The following is a 17,313-nucleotide window of genomic DNA, read 5'->3' on the forward strand; positions in this document are numbered from 1 at the left end:
GTTTTCTAAAAAATCTATAAAGCGGAGGAAAGTCAAACTTATGCACTTTTGCTTACTGAACACAGTCATGTTTCATTCGCACTGACATAAGGTTACTTTAAAAATACTGAAATTACTGCTTAGAATCAAATGTGGTTATTATTTTTTTTAGATATGATATGGTGACCTCTAGTGAGATCTTTGATTCGCCAGAGATAAAATTTTATTATGTGTGTGTTTCAGCCATGAACATTCATTTTGTCTAAGCTTGAAAACCTATCTTTAACAAGGGTTAGTTTATTACTTTATGTAAAAACATATTTGAATATATTATCAGTTGATCCACCTGTCCCACCTATGCACCATACACCCTTCACAGTTTGCCAGTCCACTGCAACACTCATACATAGAGACAATCATTCAAAGTTACATCCACACACAGGGGCTAATACCAAACTAGACAATGCTAATTAATACCAAACTAGACAATGTACACAGGCACAGAGGGAACATGTAAACTCAGAAAGGCTGTTTTGAACCGTGAGCCATCTTGCTGCTGGACTGATATGCTGAATCACCCATATGATCATTCTTCTCATTTCTTTGTTCTTAAACACCATTTTCAGTTGGCAAATGTATTTTTATTGATTTTCTCTTAGTTGCAAATTTTGATGTTTATATATTCAGTGAGCTAAAACCAGAATATCAGCACCAACATAAAAAAGTCAATACACTTAACTCACAAAGTTATTGTGCCAGAAAAAGCCACTATATTGTCACAGTGGAATTGAGATGATTTAATTTGAAACAGCTGAGATTTCTGTTTTTCGTTTCATTGACGGATCGTAAAATTACTAATGTTCAACGGCCTGTGTGAGCTTTCATAATAGATTATAGGCAGCCTGTTTATCGGGGAGGAATGTGAAGAATGGTGTTGCATAACAAAAATCAATATTTGTTTTAACACACTCATTCAAAATAATAATGATCATTAAAATAATACACTTCTTAGTTATTTGGTTAACATGAATGGATCCAGGGTTACGATTAGCAAGTGACAGCAACAAAGCACTTCTTCGACATGAAACAAGCACTAATGTAAATTTCATTCTCTGTATGTCCTTGGTGTTCGAGACAGACAAGGAAACAACGCTACTCATTGCTAAACACTGAAAATAAATCCTTCAGTGTTCTGTTTGTCATTCACTACTGTACAGCATGCAGACAACAGTAGTGGGCCATCTACACATACAGGAACTGCTTGGGCATTGAAACTTATGCCATGAAGCTCCCAGTGGATGATGTTAATAACAGATGTTATGGAATTTCTGTTAACAAAGTCTGCAGACACAGTCAACTGTAGTCAGTACCTTTATTACCAGGCGTGGGAGAAATACACAGACAGTCAGCACTGATGGTTATTGCAGTCATGAGTGCTCTGCGCTCTGGGCAGGGCAGCGCCTCTTTTATAGCATCACACAAACATCTCACAAAAGCTCTATCTCAATGGTATCATAACATACTCATTGCATACAATGCCCACAGGCTGTGGCTTTTTTTTTCTGCTCTTGACGAAGGCGGTCGCACTTTTCTCCTCCTCCTCTCCCTTAGCTTCCCTGCTTAGCCTCATATGTCCTTGTCTAGTCTCGTGTTTTTTGTATTACTTTTCCCTGGAACACTCTCTCACAGTCTGCTCTCTGAAACCTAAAAGAGGAATTATGGATTTGATCAACTGGTCCCTAAATGCAATTGACACCCCTTTCTCAACGAGAAGTTTGGGCTTGGGTGAGCTTGAGTGCTGAAGATATCTACCTATTCGGAACCATGATAAGAGGGTTCTGGCTGTTCGGAGCTGGGTTGGCCCTGACTTATCGAAGAATTAAGGAAGCGGAACCGGCTGTTCAAACCCCCACAAGGCTGCCCGCTGGGATTGAAACGATGGGAAGAGGCGTAAGTTTCTCAAAATGGGCTCATTGAGTGCAGCACGGATAAGATCTTGGAGAGGCTACGGCTGCTGTGAATACTCAGAATAAGACCTCTGAGTGCAGACTGGATTACATCTTGGAGGGGCTCGCTCGGAATAGCATCTCTGAGCGCAAATTGGATGACATCTTGGGGAGGCTCACTGTGGTCGTGAGTTCTCAGAATCAGCTCTTTGAGCACAAGAATGACAACATCGCAGAACGCAAGTTTAATAACATCATGGCGAAGCTCATGGCTCTCCAACGGGAGATCGAGAGACCAGTGTTGGACTGTTAGAACAGCTTTGAAATTCATATGAGTTGTTCGCACTAAAGTAAAAAGCACCATCACTTCATGCGGATACCCTTTCGGCGCCAGCTGCGGTCGCAAGGCTGGAGCCCAACAAAACACCCTGATAACGACTGTGTTTAGTCTGTTCCTTCCCATTCCATGTAAGGCCACCTGGGTTGGCTGGAAGACTGTTTACTTAGCCTGGCAGGGCGAAGGACGCTGTCTCAGCTGAACTATGGATACGCACACACATACATATACACTAATATGCACACACTCATCCTCCCTCCCTTTCCAAACGCCTTCGATGCTTGTTCCCTCCTGGGAACACGGCGGGTCTGAGCCCGCGCTGGAATGGTAGCGCTGGGCAGGATGGCTGCTGTGTTTGCTTCGGATTACTCCTCACCCCCCACCCGACTCTGTGGCTGGTCATGTGTTCCATAATGTTGTGTTGTGGACATTTATGTGCTTTTTTGTGCAGAGGAGTTTTTTTGTTCCCATTTCACTGCAGGGCAACCTGCACGTGGCAAATAAAGCCTTGATTGATTGATTGATTGATTGATTGATTGATTGATTGATTGATTGGCTGGGCAGAGAGCAACTGATCACATGGGAAAGTCAAAGCAAGACATACTTGTGGGGTTGTTGCAGGATGCAGATTCCGACGTGTCAGTGGAGATCGGTGATGCATCAGAATCTCCAATCTAAGCGCATATGGCTTTATAGAGACAGATTGATTACAGTAGTTAGTTTGCCTGCCTGAAAGTCTGCCATCTGTCATTTTTTCTGTTTTCTGTTCCCAAAAGGTTTATTCTGTTCATCTGGACGTAGCGCTTTCAGTGTGAGAAACATTTCATCACTCATCCAAGTGACTTCTTCAGTCTCAGCTGACTGCAGGTTTCACCAACCCTACAAACAGTTGTGGTGGCAGATTTCTTTTCTCATGTATTAATCACATATTTAATCATATCACATTAGATACAGTAATATCAATTTCTCACTTTACTATTGTAGGAGCATTCCTGTCACTAGTTTACATGCATGTGGAATGTTAACACAGTGAGGCCATTGTAATGGGAGACATTATACAGATAGTGAGACTCCTTCTGCTTATCAGGGATGTAAATCCTTAGGTGACGGCCAAGCAGAAAACAAAGTCATAATTCTCTCTGTGAAGGAGGAGGGGCCAACATGTGAGAGTTAGTGGAATGTTCTTTGTCTGTGTCTCTGTATATAAGATGCAAGGACGGTGGCCACAATTCAGAGATGGTGCTGGTGTTTCACTGGGATGCTCTCTCCACATTGCAATGTGTTTATTAAACCCACTTCAAATCAAGCTCACTGGGTGTGTTGCAGGTTATTGTTAAAATTTCCATAACACAGTATATTGCACAATGACTGAAAGTAGCACCACTGAATTATCAATGGGCTGTGAGATCAGTTCCTTGATCATTAATATGCAAATTCTCATGACCATTGATCAACAACTACAGATCAAGGGTCACTGATCAAAGACCTTGTCATGTTTTCTGTTATGTGAGTGCTAGGTGGCAGCTGGCCACTGGTTGGAAACTGGAGGCGGCGACTTTAAATTAGGACCTGACAAGACTGGTGTTGCTCTGCTTTGTTCCTGATTCTAACTAGACTGCTGTATCCTCCCATCCTGGAGAAAGAGCCGTTCAAAGAAATCATTAAAAGACTATAATTAGACATTTACACCACTGATGAATATCTGTAAACTTCTGACCAAATCTGTTTATTTAAAGATGGTCTTGAAAAAAGTCATTTTTGTAACTTCCAGATAACCTGTTAATGTCAGCTACTACTTATAAGGGAACTGCAGTCATCCTGCTGCTCACGTTTGCACAAAGCTTATACTCACACCCAGAGACTGATGAAACCAATATACACATTGCTCCATATATTATGCATATTATTGGACACATTATTAATTTTTTAAGTTCATTCAATACAAAGTAATCATCAGCAGTCGTAATAAGAAAGCAGTTTGATTTAACAAAGGAAAGCTTTCTGACTGCTCCATGATCATCTGTGAAGGTTCTCAGTCATCCAGGTCATCGTAGTCAAAGGAGCTTGCAAAGAAAAGCGTCTGGACTTCTTTAAGTTGCTTGAAGACGTTTCACCTCTCATCCGAGAAGCTTCTTCAGTTCTAAGCTCAAATGGTGGAGAGTCCCAGATATAACCCACAGAGGGACAAAAGGACCCCCGATGATCCTCTAATCGCCTGAGCCAAGGTGTGAAACTGGGTGTGGGTCCCAATCTGCCAGAGTTTCGGGTGTTTTCGTGTGCTCTCCACCATTTGACATTAGAACTGAAGAAGCTTCTCGGATGAGAGGTGAAACGTCTTCAAGCAACTTAAAGAAGTCCAGACACTTTTCTTTGCAAGCTCCTTTGACTGCTCCATGATCAACTTCCAACCTTCAGACTGGTAAATGTTTACTCGATATTACTGTCCATAAACACAGAGATACTTGAACTGTTTTAAAGTGTCATTTTTTAAAAAACGTCTCTCTTTTTTGGCTTTTAGTCCTCCCTTTGTACCGATGTAAAAGACAGAATAGTAATCTCTCGCCTTAACCATCTTCTTATATTTATTGAAAGGCCTCCAGCACCGTGCAAGGTTGAACGGAGTTAACGGAAAAACGTGTTAGCCCTGTTCGGCTCCCGAAAAAGATGTTTGAGTTGCTCTTGTGTCTAACAAGATTATTTTTTTCAATACTACTCTGGGCTGTGTTGAGCAAATTGAGTTAGCACATTTTAAATTCCAAAAAATTATTGGTCGCTTAAATGACTAGTATGCATTAGCGGTTTTTGATACCGGCGACACGGGCTTTTGCCCGGGGCGGCATTGTGGTGGGGTGCGGCATCGGCAAAAACCCTGTGAGGAGAAAACTCTTAGGAGGCAAGAAACACCGACTCAGAGATTTTACATGTACATGGACGATGCCCCGTCACAGAGGGAATCGTGCTGGGGCTCTCAGTATATTCTTTATTTATACTCAAACAACTACAGGTGTGGCATGTATAGAATTCAATAATAACTCCTTAAAAGGAAAAACCGTTAGCTTATCTGTTGAAACAGGAGCTTATCTGTTGAAAAAGGAGGTAGCTTTTTGGCTGTCACAGCACATTTTTTCTGCACACAATGTCTCACTCCCTTTTCCTGCAATTGTCCAATTCACAAGCTCTTCTTCCTTTAAATGAAGCTACAAAGATACCACCACCGCGACTCTTTGGTGATCTATAAGGTGAAGGGAGGGCTGATTGGGTATATCCCGCCTTCTACTTCTCGCCTGTAGTCTACTCACCAGAGCAAATCGGTGTGTCTGGTCATCATGAAGATTATTCTGCTGACGACCTTGGCCCTGCTGCTTACAGCATGGACCCTGATGCACTTAAAGGATCAAGAAGCCAACTTACATAGAAGGGCATGGACATATGACAACTCACACCTGGCTGAAGTGACACAGGACCACATCCATCCCTAGATGAACAACGCCTGGTATAGATACATATATAATCGCACAGAAGGCAAAAATTGTTATATATGCTCACACATGCCTGCTACAACACAGCATGCTACATTATATGGCAGACCTATGAACATGACCCAAGTGACATGCGCTGTAAGCTTTGCCAGTCAATATTCAGGAATTGTCCTAAACCACAGCAACCCCCTGACTATTGGACTATCGTTTTGGGCTGTTTTTAAATGCATCGACCAGCATCAACAAAGAGCAAAATCAGGAAATTGATGCCATAAGAATAACTGTTATGCAACACCGAGTTGCCCTGGACATGATCTTGGCAGAAAAGGGCGGACTTTGTGTTTTGTTTAATACAACTTGTTGCACTTATATTCCAGACAATGTGCATTCTGACAATATGACAAATGCTCTACAATTACTTAGAAACATTAAACAGGCACAGGTAACCGATTGGGCAAATTCACAAAGTAATTGGTGGGATTGGCTTATGAGCGGCTCATGGAAAATGCTGATGTTTAAGGTTTTGATGTTTATTGGCGTAATACTTATCATGTTTTGTATCTTTACTACATGCATTATTCCCTGTGTAAGAGGAATGGTATCAAGAATGATATCCCAATCTCTTGTTGGGCCTCAGCACCTCCCTCTGCAACTGGCTGCTGGATTTCCTCAGCCAGAGGCCTCAAGCGGTGCGTGTGGGCAACAAGGTCTCAAACAGCATCACCCTGAGCACGGGGGCTCCACAAGGCTGTGTGCTCAGTCCTCTGCTCTTCACCCTGTTGACACATGACTGCACACCAACCTACAGCTCCAACCACCTTGTGAAGTTTGCGGACGACACAACGCTGGTGGGGCTCATCATCAAGGGCGATGAGACCCACTACAGGAAAGAGGTTGAGCTCCTGACCACGTGGTGCAGAGACAACAACCTCCTGCTAAATGTCAGTAAGACCAAGGAGATTATTGTCAACTTCCAGAGAGGCCACACCTGTCACCCCCCATTGACCATCGACGGCGCTGCGGTGGAGAGGGTGAGCAGCACCAAGTTCCTGGGGGTGCACATCAGTGAGGACCTCTCTTGGACCACCAGCACAGCATCACTGGCCAAGAAAGCACAACAGCGCCTCTACTTCCTGCGCAAACTCAAGCGGGCAAGTGCTCCACCACCCATCCTGACTACATTCTACAGAGGCACTATTGAAAGTATCCTCTCCAGCTGCATCACTGTGTGGGGCGGTAGCTGCACTGACTATAACAGAAAAGCTCTACAACGCATTGTGAGAACAGCTGAGAGGATAGTTGGTGTACCACTCCCCTCCCTGCAAGACATTTACACCACTCGCCTCACCCGCAAAGCCATCACAATTGTCAACGATGCAACCCACCCCGCGCACTGTCTGTTCAGCCTCCTGCCCTCTGGAAAGAGATACAGAAGTCTCCACTCCCGCACTACCAGGCTCACCAACAGCTTCATCCACCAGGCTGTGAGACTGCTGAACTCTCTTCCCTCCCGACTCCCAGCCAGCAGAATCACCAGATTGGCAGAAGTATAGGAAGACAGATTGGACTCTACTCCCCCTCACCCACGCACACTCTCCAACAAAGAAACACTCTCTGAACCAAGAACTGAAAACATTCCTGACTTGCATTGCAATTGCACACACCTGCAACTATATATATATTTTTAGTATTTCTTTTAGCACTATTTATATTATTATATTACTATTTATTACTTTATTGTTAGGGCTGTTTTTGTTGTGCATCTGCACCTTATTGTTGTCAATGTCTACGCATGGGACAGTGTGAAACGTAATTTCAATTCCTTTGTATGGCAAGTACATTTGAAGAAATTGACAAATAAAAGTATTCTATTCTATTCTATTCTATTCTATTGTTGCATATGTCACTGTGCCAGACGAGGAAGAAGGAGAAGACGATGAGTATGAAACTAATGTGATGAATGATTATGTTTGAATGATACACATTTTATGATTAGACCGAAAGCACTCACAATGTAGGGTCTGTGTCTGAAACACATTGATGTATCTGCTGTATATTGTTAAATTCGCTACCAACAGGAGGGAATGTTGAAAGATTTTGAGTTTTGTGTTTTGCAGCATGAAAACCTGGTTTTTAATAATGCTTTTACATATAAAAAAGTGAGCAAAAACCACAACTAGATAATACATTTAACAGCTTTATTTTTATGTCAGGCTCAAAATATAAAAATATCTCATGTAGTGTATAAAACACTTTAAAACAATGAATTTAGTTCGGCATAAAACCGCCATACGGAATGACATACAGGGAGGAATCTGAAATGCCATACTTCATTTGAAGAAGAAACACAGCTCATTGATGTTCAACACCTTCAGCACCATATTGGGATGCAGTCTGACCCTAAATGCATGATAATGGTCATCAAAATACAGGGTTTCCATCAGTTTTCCGCAGAGCAATACAATGTCATCTTTCACAACAATACTTTTGATCTTACAAAAAAACGGAATCTCAGACACTACATCTGTACAGATGATAAAGTCATTGTGGCACTCTGTACCATGTGTTATTATCCACTTAGCTGAAAACAAACTGGTAGACAACACAACTCCAAGAAATTTCTGGACCTTCTTCCAGCTCTCCAAGTGTCACCATCTTTCCTGGTCCTAAAGCTAATGTTTCCAGGCTAAAGGCCTCCCAATGCTTTATTTTATTACTATTATATTTATTTTTACTTGTGGTGTACTGTGGAGGTACACTCTGTAAGGCTGCATCTTTAGCCTGAGTATGAATCTCTGTGGTAGTGAAATGTGGAGTGATGGCATTAAGGTGCTCTTGAATATTTGTGAAAAGACAAATACAGACAGGCAATAAGAATCAAGTGTTTCTTAAATTGGTAATTCATAACATAAAAATAGAAAAGAAACACAAACCTTCTTGAAGACCACAAGACGCCTTTCTGCTTGAGAAGCTGACACCTTTCCTGGTCTCTTCCGACCCTGACCAGATGGTGGAATCAGATGTAATAGCAATAGAATTGCTGAGAGGTCACTGTCCCAGCCTGCAAAAAATTATTTGTTTTTAATAAAGTTGAATCATCATCATCAACAAAAACACATTTCAATGCATCTGCATTGACAAAATGTTTGAGTAGACCCAAAAGACAAAAAGGATAACTGTTCTGTGTGCTAATCAAAGAAACAACAGCTCACCAATGTCAGCATTTACGTCAGTGGCATCCTCAGGAAAGTCAGCAGCCAGGAAGAGTTCTTTCCACATCCCCATTGCCGAGCTTAAAAACTGGCACTTTTTGCACGTACGAGCACGCGCTCATGCACTCTCACGCACGCGCGCCCACTCATCCGAAAAAGGGGCACTTCCGGGCCATGCGGTCCCACTGCGCACGCTCTGTCTTCTCGTAGCGGGTGCGTTTTAATTAGGTTCATCAGCCATTGTGCGCATTTTGGCTTTTCATGGTGAATTTATACAAACAGGAATTACTTTGTCTTTTTACACTGACACTATAGAAAGACTTTTGTTATCAGACAATCGAGCTGAAACGGCAAATTGTGTGTGTGTGTTTCTTTTATAAGCAGATTTTCTACGGTTAGCTAAGCGACTACCCAACCTTGCTGCATTGTTACATTGTTTCTAACAACTGAGCATTGTTGGCTGTTTCAGACTTTAAGACACCGTAAAAAAGTAACACCCCACCTTGACCTTTTGACCTTACCGGAAGTAGGCTACTCTGGAAGTGTGTAATATGATCCATAAGCGCGACGAATTGCATCCAGTGAGGGGAGGGTACTCTGGAAGTGTGTATTGGATTCCATATGTGTGACTAATCACGTCCTGTGTGAAAAAATTGTTTTCTCCCTTAGAGGGAGGGGGGTCTGTGGAGGGAGGAGAATAAAAACGGGGAGGGCCAGCACTTTTCTATGCACAGACAACATGGAGCCTTTCATTCTGCAGCCCTGCGTTCCTCTGTACTTGGACGGGGAAGAGATCTGCTCTCCCATGGGAGGCAGCAGCGGTGACTGGTCCTCATCGGTGCTTAGTGACACCCCCGTCACCGTCTACAGTAACAGATCAGAAGCAACCGATGCTCCGTGGAAAGAAGGGAAAAATAAGAGCGTCTTCATGTTCCGCAACCAGATACCGGCTCCGAGGAGCTTGCGGGGAGAATGGCCTCACTACCAGCACTCAACCCTACCTCCTGGCTGTTGGGGTGAAAAAGAATGGCATCCACCGGTTCTTCATTATTCTTGACAAGAATGCCATACCATGCAAGTCTACCTCTTCACTTGGTGCTTTTGATGAACTGTTTAAAGCACATTTTGTGTTTGGCACATCTTACAACACTATGCTTCACAACATGTACACGTTCATCCAAACCACAGGTTTTAGAAAACATTTAAATACCAAACACCTTAACTATTTTGACCAACAGGCTACTAGTGCCTGATGTGGCAGTTAAAGACGTTAGCACTACAGGAGAGGTGATGTCAACTAATGTAGAAGAAACACCCACAACATCTGAAAAGTTGAAAAGGTCAAATAAGAGCACTTTGGATATGTGTGCCTCAGCTGCTGCACAGCTCAGGGCAGCTGGATTAAGCCAATCTACTGTGAATAGTTTGGTCTCCTCAATGGAGTATGTGTTTTTTGAGATTCATACTCAGGCTAAAGATGCAGCCTTACAGAGTGTACCTTCACAGTACACCACAAGTACAAATAAATATAATAGTAATAAAATAAAGCATTGGGAGGCCTTTAGCCTGGAAACATTAGCTTTAGGAACAGGAAAGATGGTGACACTTGGAGAGCTGGAAGAAGGTCCAGAAATTGCTTGGAGCTGTGTTGTCTACCAGTTTGTTTTCAGCTAAGTGGATAATAACACATGGTACAGAGTGCCGCAATGACTTTCTCATCTGTACAGATGTAGTGTACATGGTCCCTCCTAAACAATGTAATAATGATACTAAAATAATGGCATCCAGTGAAACACACATCACTCAAACAAACCTTTTTCATATTTGATGGTTAGTATCCCAGTTGAGGAATCTGTTACTATATCCTCAAATACATCATCATCCAACTCAGTCCCTGAACTATCAAAAACTTTCACTCCTTTTGTTACGGCTGGCACACCAAACTTTGCAAATGCTGGAAACAAGCACACAAGTTTGAGTAAACAAAGAGATTACATGACATCTAATGTTTTGTAGCCTAAAATGAAGATCATTTCAAGATACTTTTTCAAAAGTGACTCAGATAAATAAAAACGAAATTATTAAGCGCCAGTAACATGCTTGATAAGTGGTAGATTAAAAGGAGTGACACTTATCAGGTGGAATATTATTTTACTGTCTCTGTGTTACTATTCACACTCAGTATTATTGCTTTTGCATCACTTATGGTTTATCATTTATGGTTACAGAAGAATCCTGCATTCCAGGCTTAATCATATTCATGTTAAACTGAGCAATAATAAGAGGTCTGCAGATACATGCACTACACACTCCCCACACATTCCACTGTAATGCTGTCAAAGCTGAGGCTGACTAAAGACAACCCCATATTTGGTTTTGGACAACAATTGAATACACTTACACAGAGTACACACATTCAAGTCCACACTACACGCACCTACATAGTCATGTAGAACACGCACACACTTATGGAGAACTGTGAGGGCATCTCAGGACATGCTCCCTGTTTGACACACACACACTCACAATAGACACGAATAGATATACACACCACACACACTGGTTTTCTCTAAGTGCTGGACTGAGTGGAAACATCTGGAGGCCATATAAGGGGAATGTGATGGACCGAGTTGAAAAACAGGAGGAGCCCAGGAGTTATTAGAAAAATATAGTTTCCATTTATTTAACCCCCAAAAATTATATTTACAAGACTAATAAATGTTGAGCTCATAAAAGAGGTCAAAGAAACAAAACTGAACTCAGGCAAAGACTGCAACCTTAACAAACCAAATGACTGCCCAAACATACATAATTGACCTAAACATGAAATGACATACAAGGGTATATATAATGGCTGATCAGACCATTGTGACACATGAGGGGTAACAAACAAAACACAATCATAAATCACAAACGATGCAGTACAATCTAGTTTGTTAATAAACTAAACACTAAAGAAGAAAATCAAAAACCCCATTAAACCCTAAACTCAAATATTTAATTAAATACAAATACTTTGTTTTTAAAGTAAAGAAAACACACATTCCCCCCTTCAGCAGGAAGTGATGGTGTGGTCCAATTATCTTCCTTTGTATTTAATGGTTTCAAACCCTGGCTACCATCTTTTGTCCAGCAACTCCCAGGGATGATGGCAGGTAAGAAATAAAAAGACAAAAGTTAGTCAGAAAGCAAAGAAATTAAGTAGTATGAATACATAAGTAAACTAAATGTGCGCGCTTACAAATAGAACAAATGTATCCAAACCAATCAATAAAGTTATCGGAGACTAAAATGTATTACCATGTTCAAAATGAAGAATGAAAATACAAAAGTTACCGACTTTAGAGTGTGGCCACGGGTTTGGCCATCACAGGGAACTTCCTGAGTTCTGAGAACTGACTGATACTTATCATGTGACTTGACGTCATCATTGCAATAAAAGCCTTGTGACATGGTTGTTCGGGGGAGATCAGCTCTGAAAGGTTTATGATGCTCATCTTCCCCACATATATATGTGTATAATAAAAACCACTATTTTGACATCTACTGAGGACCATGCAGTCGTTTGTCTCCTCCTCAAAAACTCGAACCTTGACACACTCACATTATACAGTTTTCCCACTAAATATACATTCATAGCTAAGATGATTTCAAAACGTAAATGATTTTCAATTAATCATAAAATGCAGTTTGAAGAGACTAAATAACAAAAAGAACTTAAAGCACCTTGAACACCTTTTTTATACAATGTTGTTTTCTTACCAGCAATCAAAATTCCTTAAGGCTTGGCTCAGATACTCTAGCAAATTTCTGCACACCTCCCAGTTTTGCTTTAAGCAACATGCTTCCTGTGGACAGTAATTTCTTATAGTCAGTGCTCTTCTTTGAACTACTGTAAATAGAAAATGTGAAAATTAAAACAGTCCCATAAATACCAGTAAAACAGCCTTGCAGCGTTATTTCTTACACTGTTACTTTTTTTCAGTGTAACAAGGTGTTTCAGCCCTTTGGCTGTAGTTTTTAAGCCCTGTACTAAATGAGTATTTCACCTACATGAAATATATTCCTCAATACAGACCTAAAATAATTACTAGTACTTTTACCATTTGTCTGATCTAACTTAGCACTAGGGAGTCAGTATTTTGTTCATCTTTAGTTTAACATACTGCACAGTCTGCTAACAAAAATGGAAAAAGGTAACTTGTGTCAATACCATCATTAGTTAACATCAAGTTAACTCACTACAAATACAAACACTGTCATCTTAAGTTCAAACTACAAAAAGAAAACATTACAAACTGAATCCTGGATATTTTGGATACTTTATCAAGCTTATACTGCCTGCTGGTTGTAATCACTGTAACTGTAAAATCACTGAAGACAGTGGAATTGAAATAAGACAATAACCTTACTGAAAACGACCTCTATATCTAGGTATCCAAAAAGAAGTGAAAGATGTAACATCAGTGTAAAATTTTAATTAGTTAATGCTTGCCTTACATAATTTAAAATGTAACAATAACAAGCGAATTGACCGTGCACCAAGGTTAGCCAAAATGCTAGTTAGCTAGCTAATGTTAATATGTAGCTCCCAACACATGGAGGGTTTAATTTAATGGAATTTCAAACATGCTAGAACACAACACAATCACCACTACACACTGAAATAAATTAACAAGCCTTACAGTCTTCGCCAACACTAATTAACAACCCTACGTTAGCATACAGGCAGTGTCACATTTGCTTCAGGTACGAAATGAAATATATAATAAACATGGACAAAAGGAATGTAACCTTATTTTAACATGCTACTTGTGTTTAAAATGTCAAATTGTTGGTTTAATAAGTGAATATGAACAACTTGCCGTGTAACTGACGTGAAGAAAATGGCATCGTGAAAAATCCTCTTGGTTTGAAAAGGAGTCTGAGGTGGGAGGAGCTTTCTAGAGTAACATTGACACTGTGACTGCTCTTTTAACTCCACGAATTATCACCCACACTGGGAGGCGTTTTGCTCCAGCTGTTGTTATAATGACTATATTAGAGTAAATACACTTTAACACTGCTGATTTAACACTGGGAAATTTACTTTGTGGGTTGTGCGAAATCTCAGAAATAAACCCTAGGCAAAGTTAATCTGTGAACTAAGATAGGTAGGTCTATTAGGTTATGTTGTGGTGATCCTCAGGTTGGGGAATGGTGTTCATACTGGAGTGCAAAATTAAAACCAAGATGGACAAGAAAAGTTCAAAGCCCTCAGGTCCTCAGTTTAGAAAAAAGAGAAAAGAAGAGGAGAAACAAGAAAAAGATACAGGTAAGCAGATGTGTCATTGGATGATGGCAGGTCATCCTGAAACAATCAGAATCAGAATACTTTATTAATAACCCCTAAGGAAATTTTGTGGGTTACATCTGCTCCAAGAAGAAATGGTAAAAATAGTAACAGTAACAGACTAAACTCCAAACAATACATTGTTTCAGATTTTAATATTATTTAGTGTTACAAGATAAATATATATTCTTGCATATATGCATAATATGTGGAGCAATGTGTATTTCATCAGTCAGTTAAACCTTTGCCATATATACAATATTACAAGATAACAGAGTCTGAGTAGAAGCAACAGGATGACTGCAGTAGTAGCTGACATTAACACATTATCTGGAAGTTACAAAGAGCAGTCGACCTACATTTGCTCACTTTTTCAAGACTGTGTTTAAATAAGCATGGTCAGAAGGTTACATCATGGGTGTAAATGTCTAATTTTACGCTTTAACGATTTCTTTGAAATGCCCTTTTTTGGAATTCTACCGCAGTCTAGCTAGAATCTGGAACCAAGCAAAGCAACGCCAGTCTTTAAGGTCCCAATTTAAAGTTGCCTCCTCCAAGCTCCACCCCCCCTCTCAGGATGAACATAAACATTCTTTGCACAGATGTTCGGTCGTCTCCTCCTTCTTGACTTCTTCTTGAACTGCAGTGTGCGTAAAACATGGCTGTGTTCCTCATCCATCCATCCATTCGCTTCCGCTTATCCTTTTCAGGGTCGCGGGGGGCGCTGGAGCCTATCCCAGCTGTCATAGGGCGAAAGGCGGGGTACACCCTGGACAGGTCGCCAGTCTGTCGCAGGGCTAACACATAGGGACAGACAACCATTCACACTCACTCGCACATTCACACCTAGTGGCAATTTGGATTATCCAATTAACCTATCCCCACAAGTTGCATGTCTTTGGATGGTGGGAGGAAGCCGGAGTACCCAGAGGGAACCCACGCAAACACGGGGAGAACATGCAGACTCCACACAGAAAGACCCCGGCCTGATGGTGGAATTGAACTCAGGACCTTCTTGCTGTGCGGCAACAGTGCTAACCACCGTGCCCTGTGTTCCTCATCTCACGGTAATTTTCTTTTAGGGCTGTGTCCTTGTTTTTCTGTCTATTGAGCATTTCTGCTAATTAGAAAACCAGCTTCCCTCTTGTAAAAGTCCCTCTAAAAATGAGGAGGAGAAGAAGAAGAAGAAGAAACCCAAAAAACAGCAGTTGGGCTGGAGGGAGAGTCGAGTCAAGAGGTTGAGTGCGCTGGCCTTATGAGTCCCCGGCTAAATTACCCACAGGTGTGAGCAATCAGCAGAACACTGAGGCCCCTCCCAGGGGTGAAGATGCCGACTTGGAGGGAGACACACTGGCACACACCCGGACCATGACACATTGTGAAACAAGACTAAATCTCTGTATCACAACGGTTTCTATGAAAACATGTTGTTTTGTGGGGATAATATGACAAATCTTTTGTGGTTCCTATTAATGATCTATGGTAATTAATAAAGAGGAAGAAAGAAGAGGAAGCTTGAACAGGGGTTTTGTCCATTTTCATGAGAAGTAACAGCATGAACATATTTTAACGAGAAAACATGTTTTTTTTTCATCACAAAGATTGTGATGTGAAGCATCAGCTGTAGGTTAAAGTGTCACTTCAGTAAAGCTGCTGGGAGAAAGAAGTGAAGACACACGTTTTAACAGAAGGCTTAAAACACCAAAAAAACTCCAATATCATTAATTTCTTAAATGTAAAGAATATAAACTGTTAAGACAATGAGTTTTACTTCGTACTGTCCATGTTATGTTGTAGTATCCATTTATGTTGTAGGCTTCTTTGCTTTGTGGACTATAAAAAAATTGACGAATTCACTAAATAAACTAGACTTTTACAGTCTGCATCTTTACTGTTTTTTCTGCTTTTGTTCACTCCTAGTTTGACAAAAAACAACCCCAAAACAAAACACCACAGACACCCACTAACAACAAACACAAAACCCACAAACTATTAGCTGCTTTTTTCCCCCTAAACACAGGAGCAAATAACTGTGATGTACTTGTAAGGAAAGTGAACCCGTAACTAATTGAAAGCAGGCCACAGCTGAGTCAAGGCTAATAGAAATAAGACCATGCGGTGTCCAGAGTGCCTATACATGCAGTGGGATATTCCAACACATTTGAAAGACTCATTTTGTACCTCAGGAGGCAACCCCATATAAAGGAGGCAGATAAGTCGCATGGTTCAGTCGTTGCTCCAAGTAAAACCTATTGAAATCAGCGATTCTGAGAGTCACATTGTGGATATGTTTATTGCTGGACAACACGGCTAACAGCCTCACACACTCTTTAGACTTTAGAAGTTTTTTGTGTAATGGTTTAGTCTCTCACACTGTTAGATTTGTATTGTTCATTGTCATTTATGCTTAGAAATATTTACTCATATATGCTTAGAAATATATAATCATTTGTAGATTGAAAGAATGTCTCATCCTAGGAGGTCTGTAACAACTCTGTGTAGCATGAAGAGGGGGGTGCGTTCACTCCTCTACAGAGTGTTCTGGCATAGATCACACACGTCCTAGGAGAGGTCGTATCTTCTCTTGCTCATTTATGGTATAGCAAACACACGTATATCCGTGTGAGTGTAAGAGCCTTTTGTTTAGATGGACCGCTAGACTCCTGGCACCAGCTTCAGGGAGCCTTCATGGGGTCACACTCTGGCCCCACACACACACACACACACACACTTACACAACGCACAGGCAAGGTACTCTTTGTGTGTATGTAGACGTCATATGTTAATGAACCCATGTATATTCATGTAACCTCCATAAAAGAGCAGTGTTACGGGGGAGCGGACGAGAGCGACTGTGGTCAAGCGAAGGAACGGCGCTTGTCGTGGTTCTCTCCCTCATGCATGAGTAACATAAAGAACTTTGCCTACTTGGTGTTCAATGCTTTTGCTGTGTAGTTAAATTGTCTCGTTCCAGCGGTGGGCCTGTGCTAGACAGACCCAACACACACCTTACCCTTTTCTCCCACAC

At 41.1% G+C, this 17,313-nt stretch overlaps 1 protein-coding gene across 1 annotated transcript in view; it reads left to right on the forward strand.

Moving 5' to 3' along the window:
• Window positions 1–17,313, forward strand: part of amn1 (antagonist of mitotic exit network 1 homolog) — a 109,185-nt gene that overhangs the window by 24,729 nt on the left and 67,143 nt on the right. The window lies entirely within an intron of this gene.

This window comes from Rhamphochromis sp. 'chilingali' (assembly GCF_963969265.1).
Source record: "Rhamphochromis sp. 'chilingali' genome assembly, chromosome: 2".
Taxonomy (NCBI): Eukaryota; Metazoa; Chordata; class Actinopteri; order Cichliformes; family Cichlidae; genus Rhamphochromis; species Rhamphochromis sp. 'chilingali'.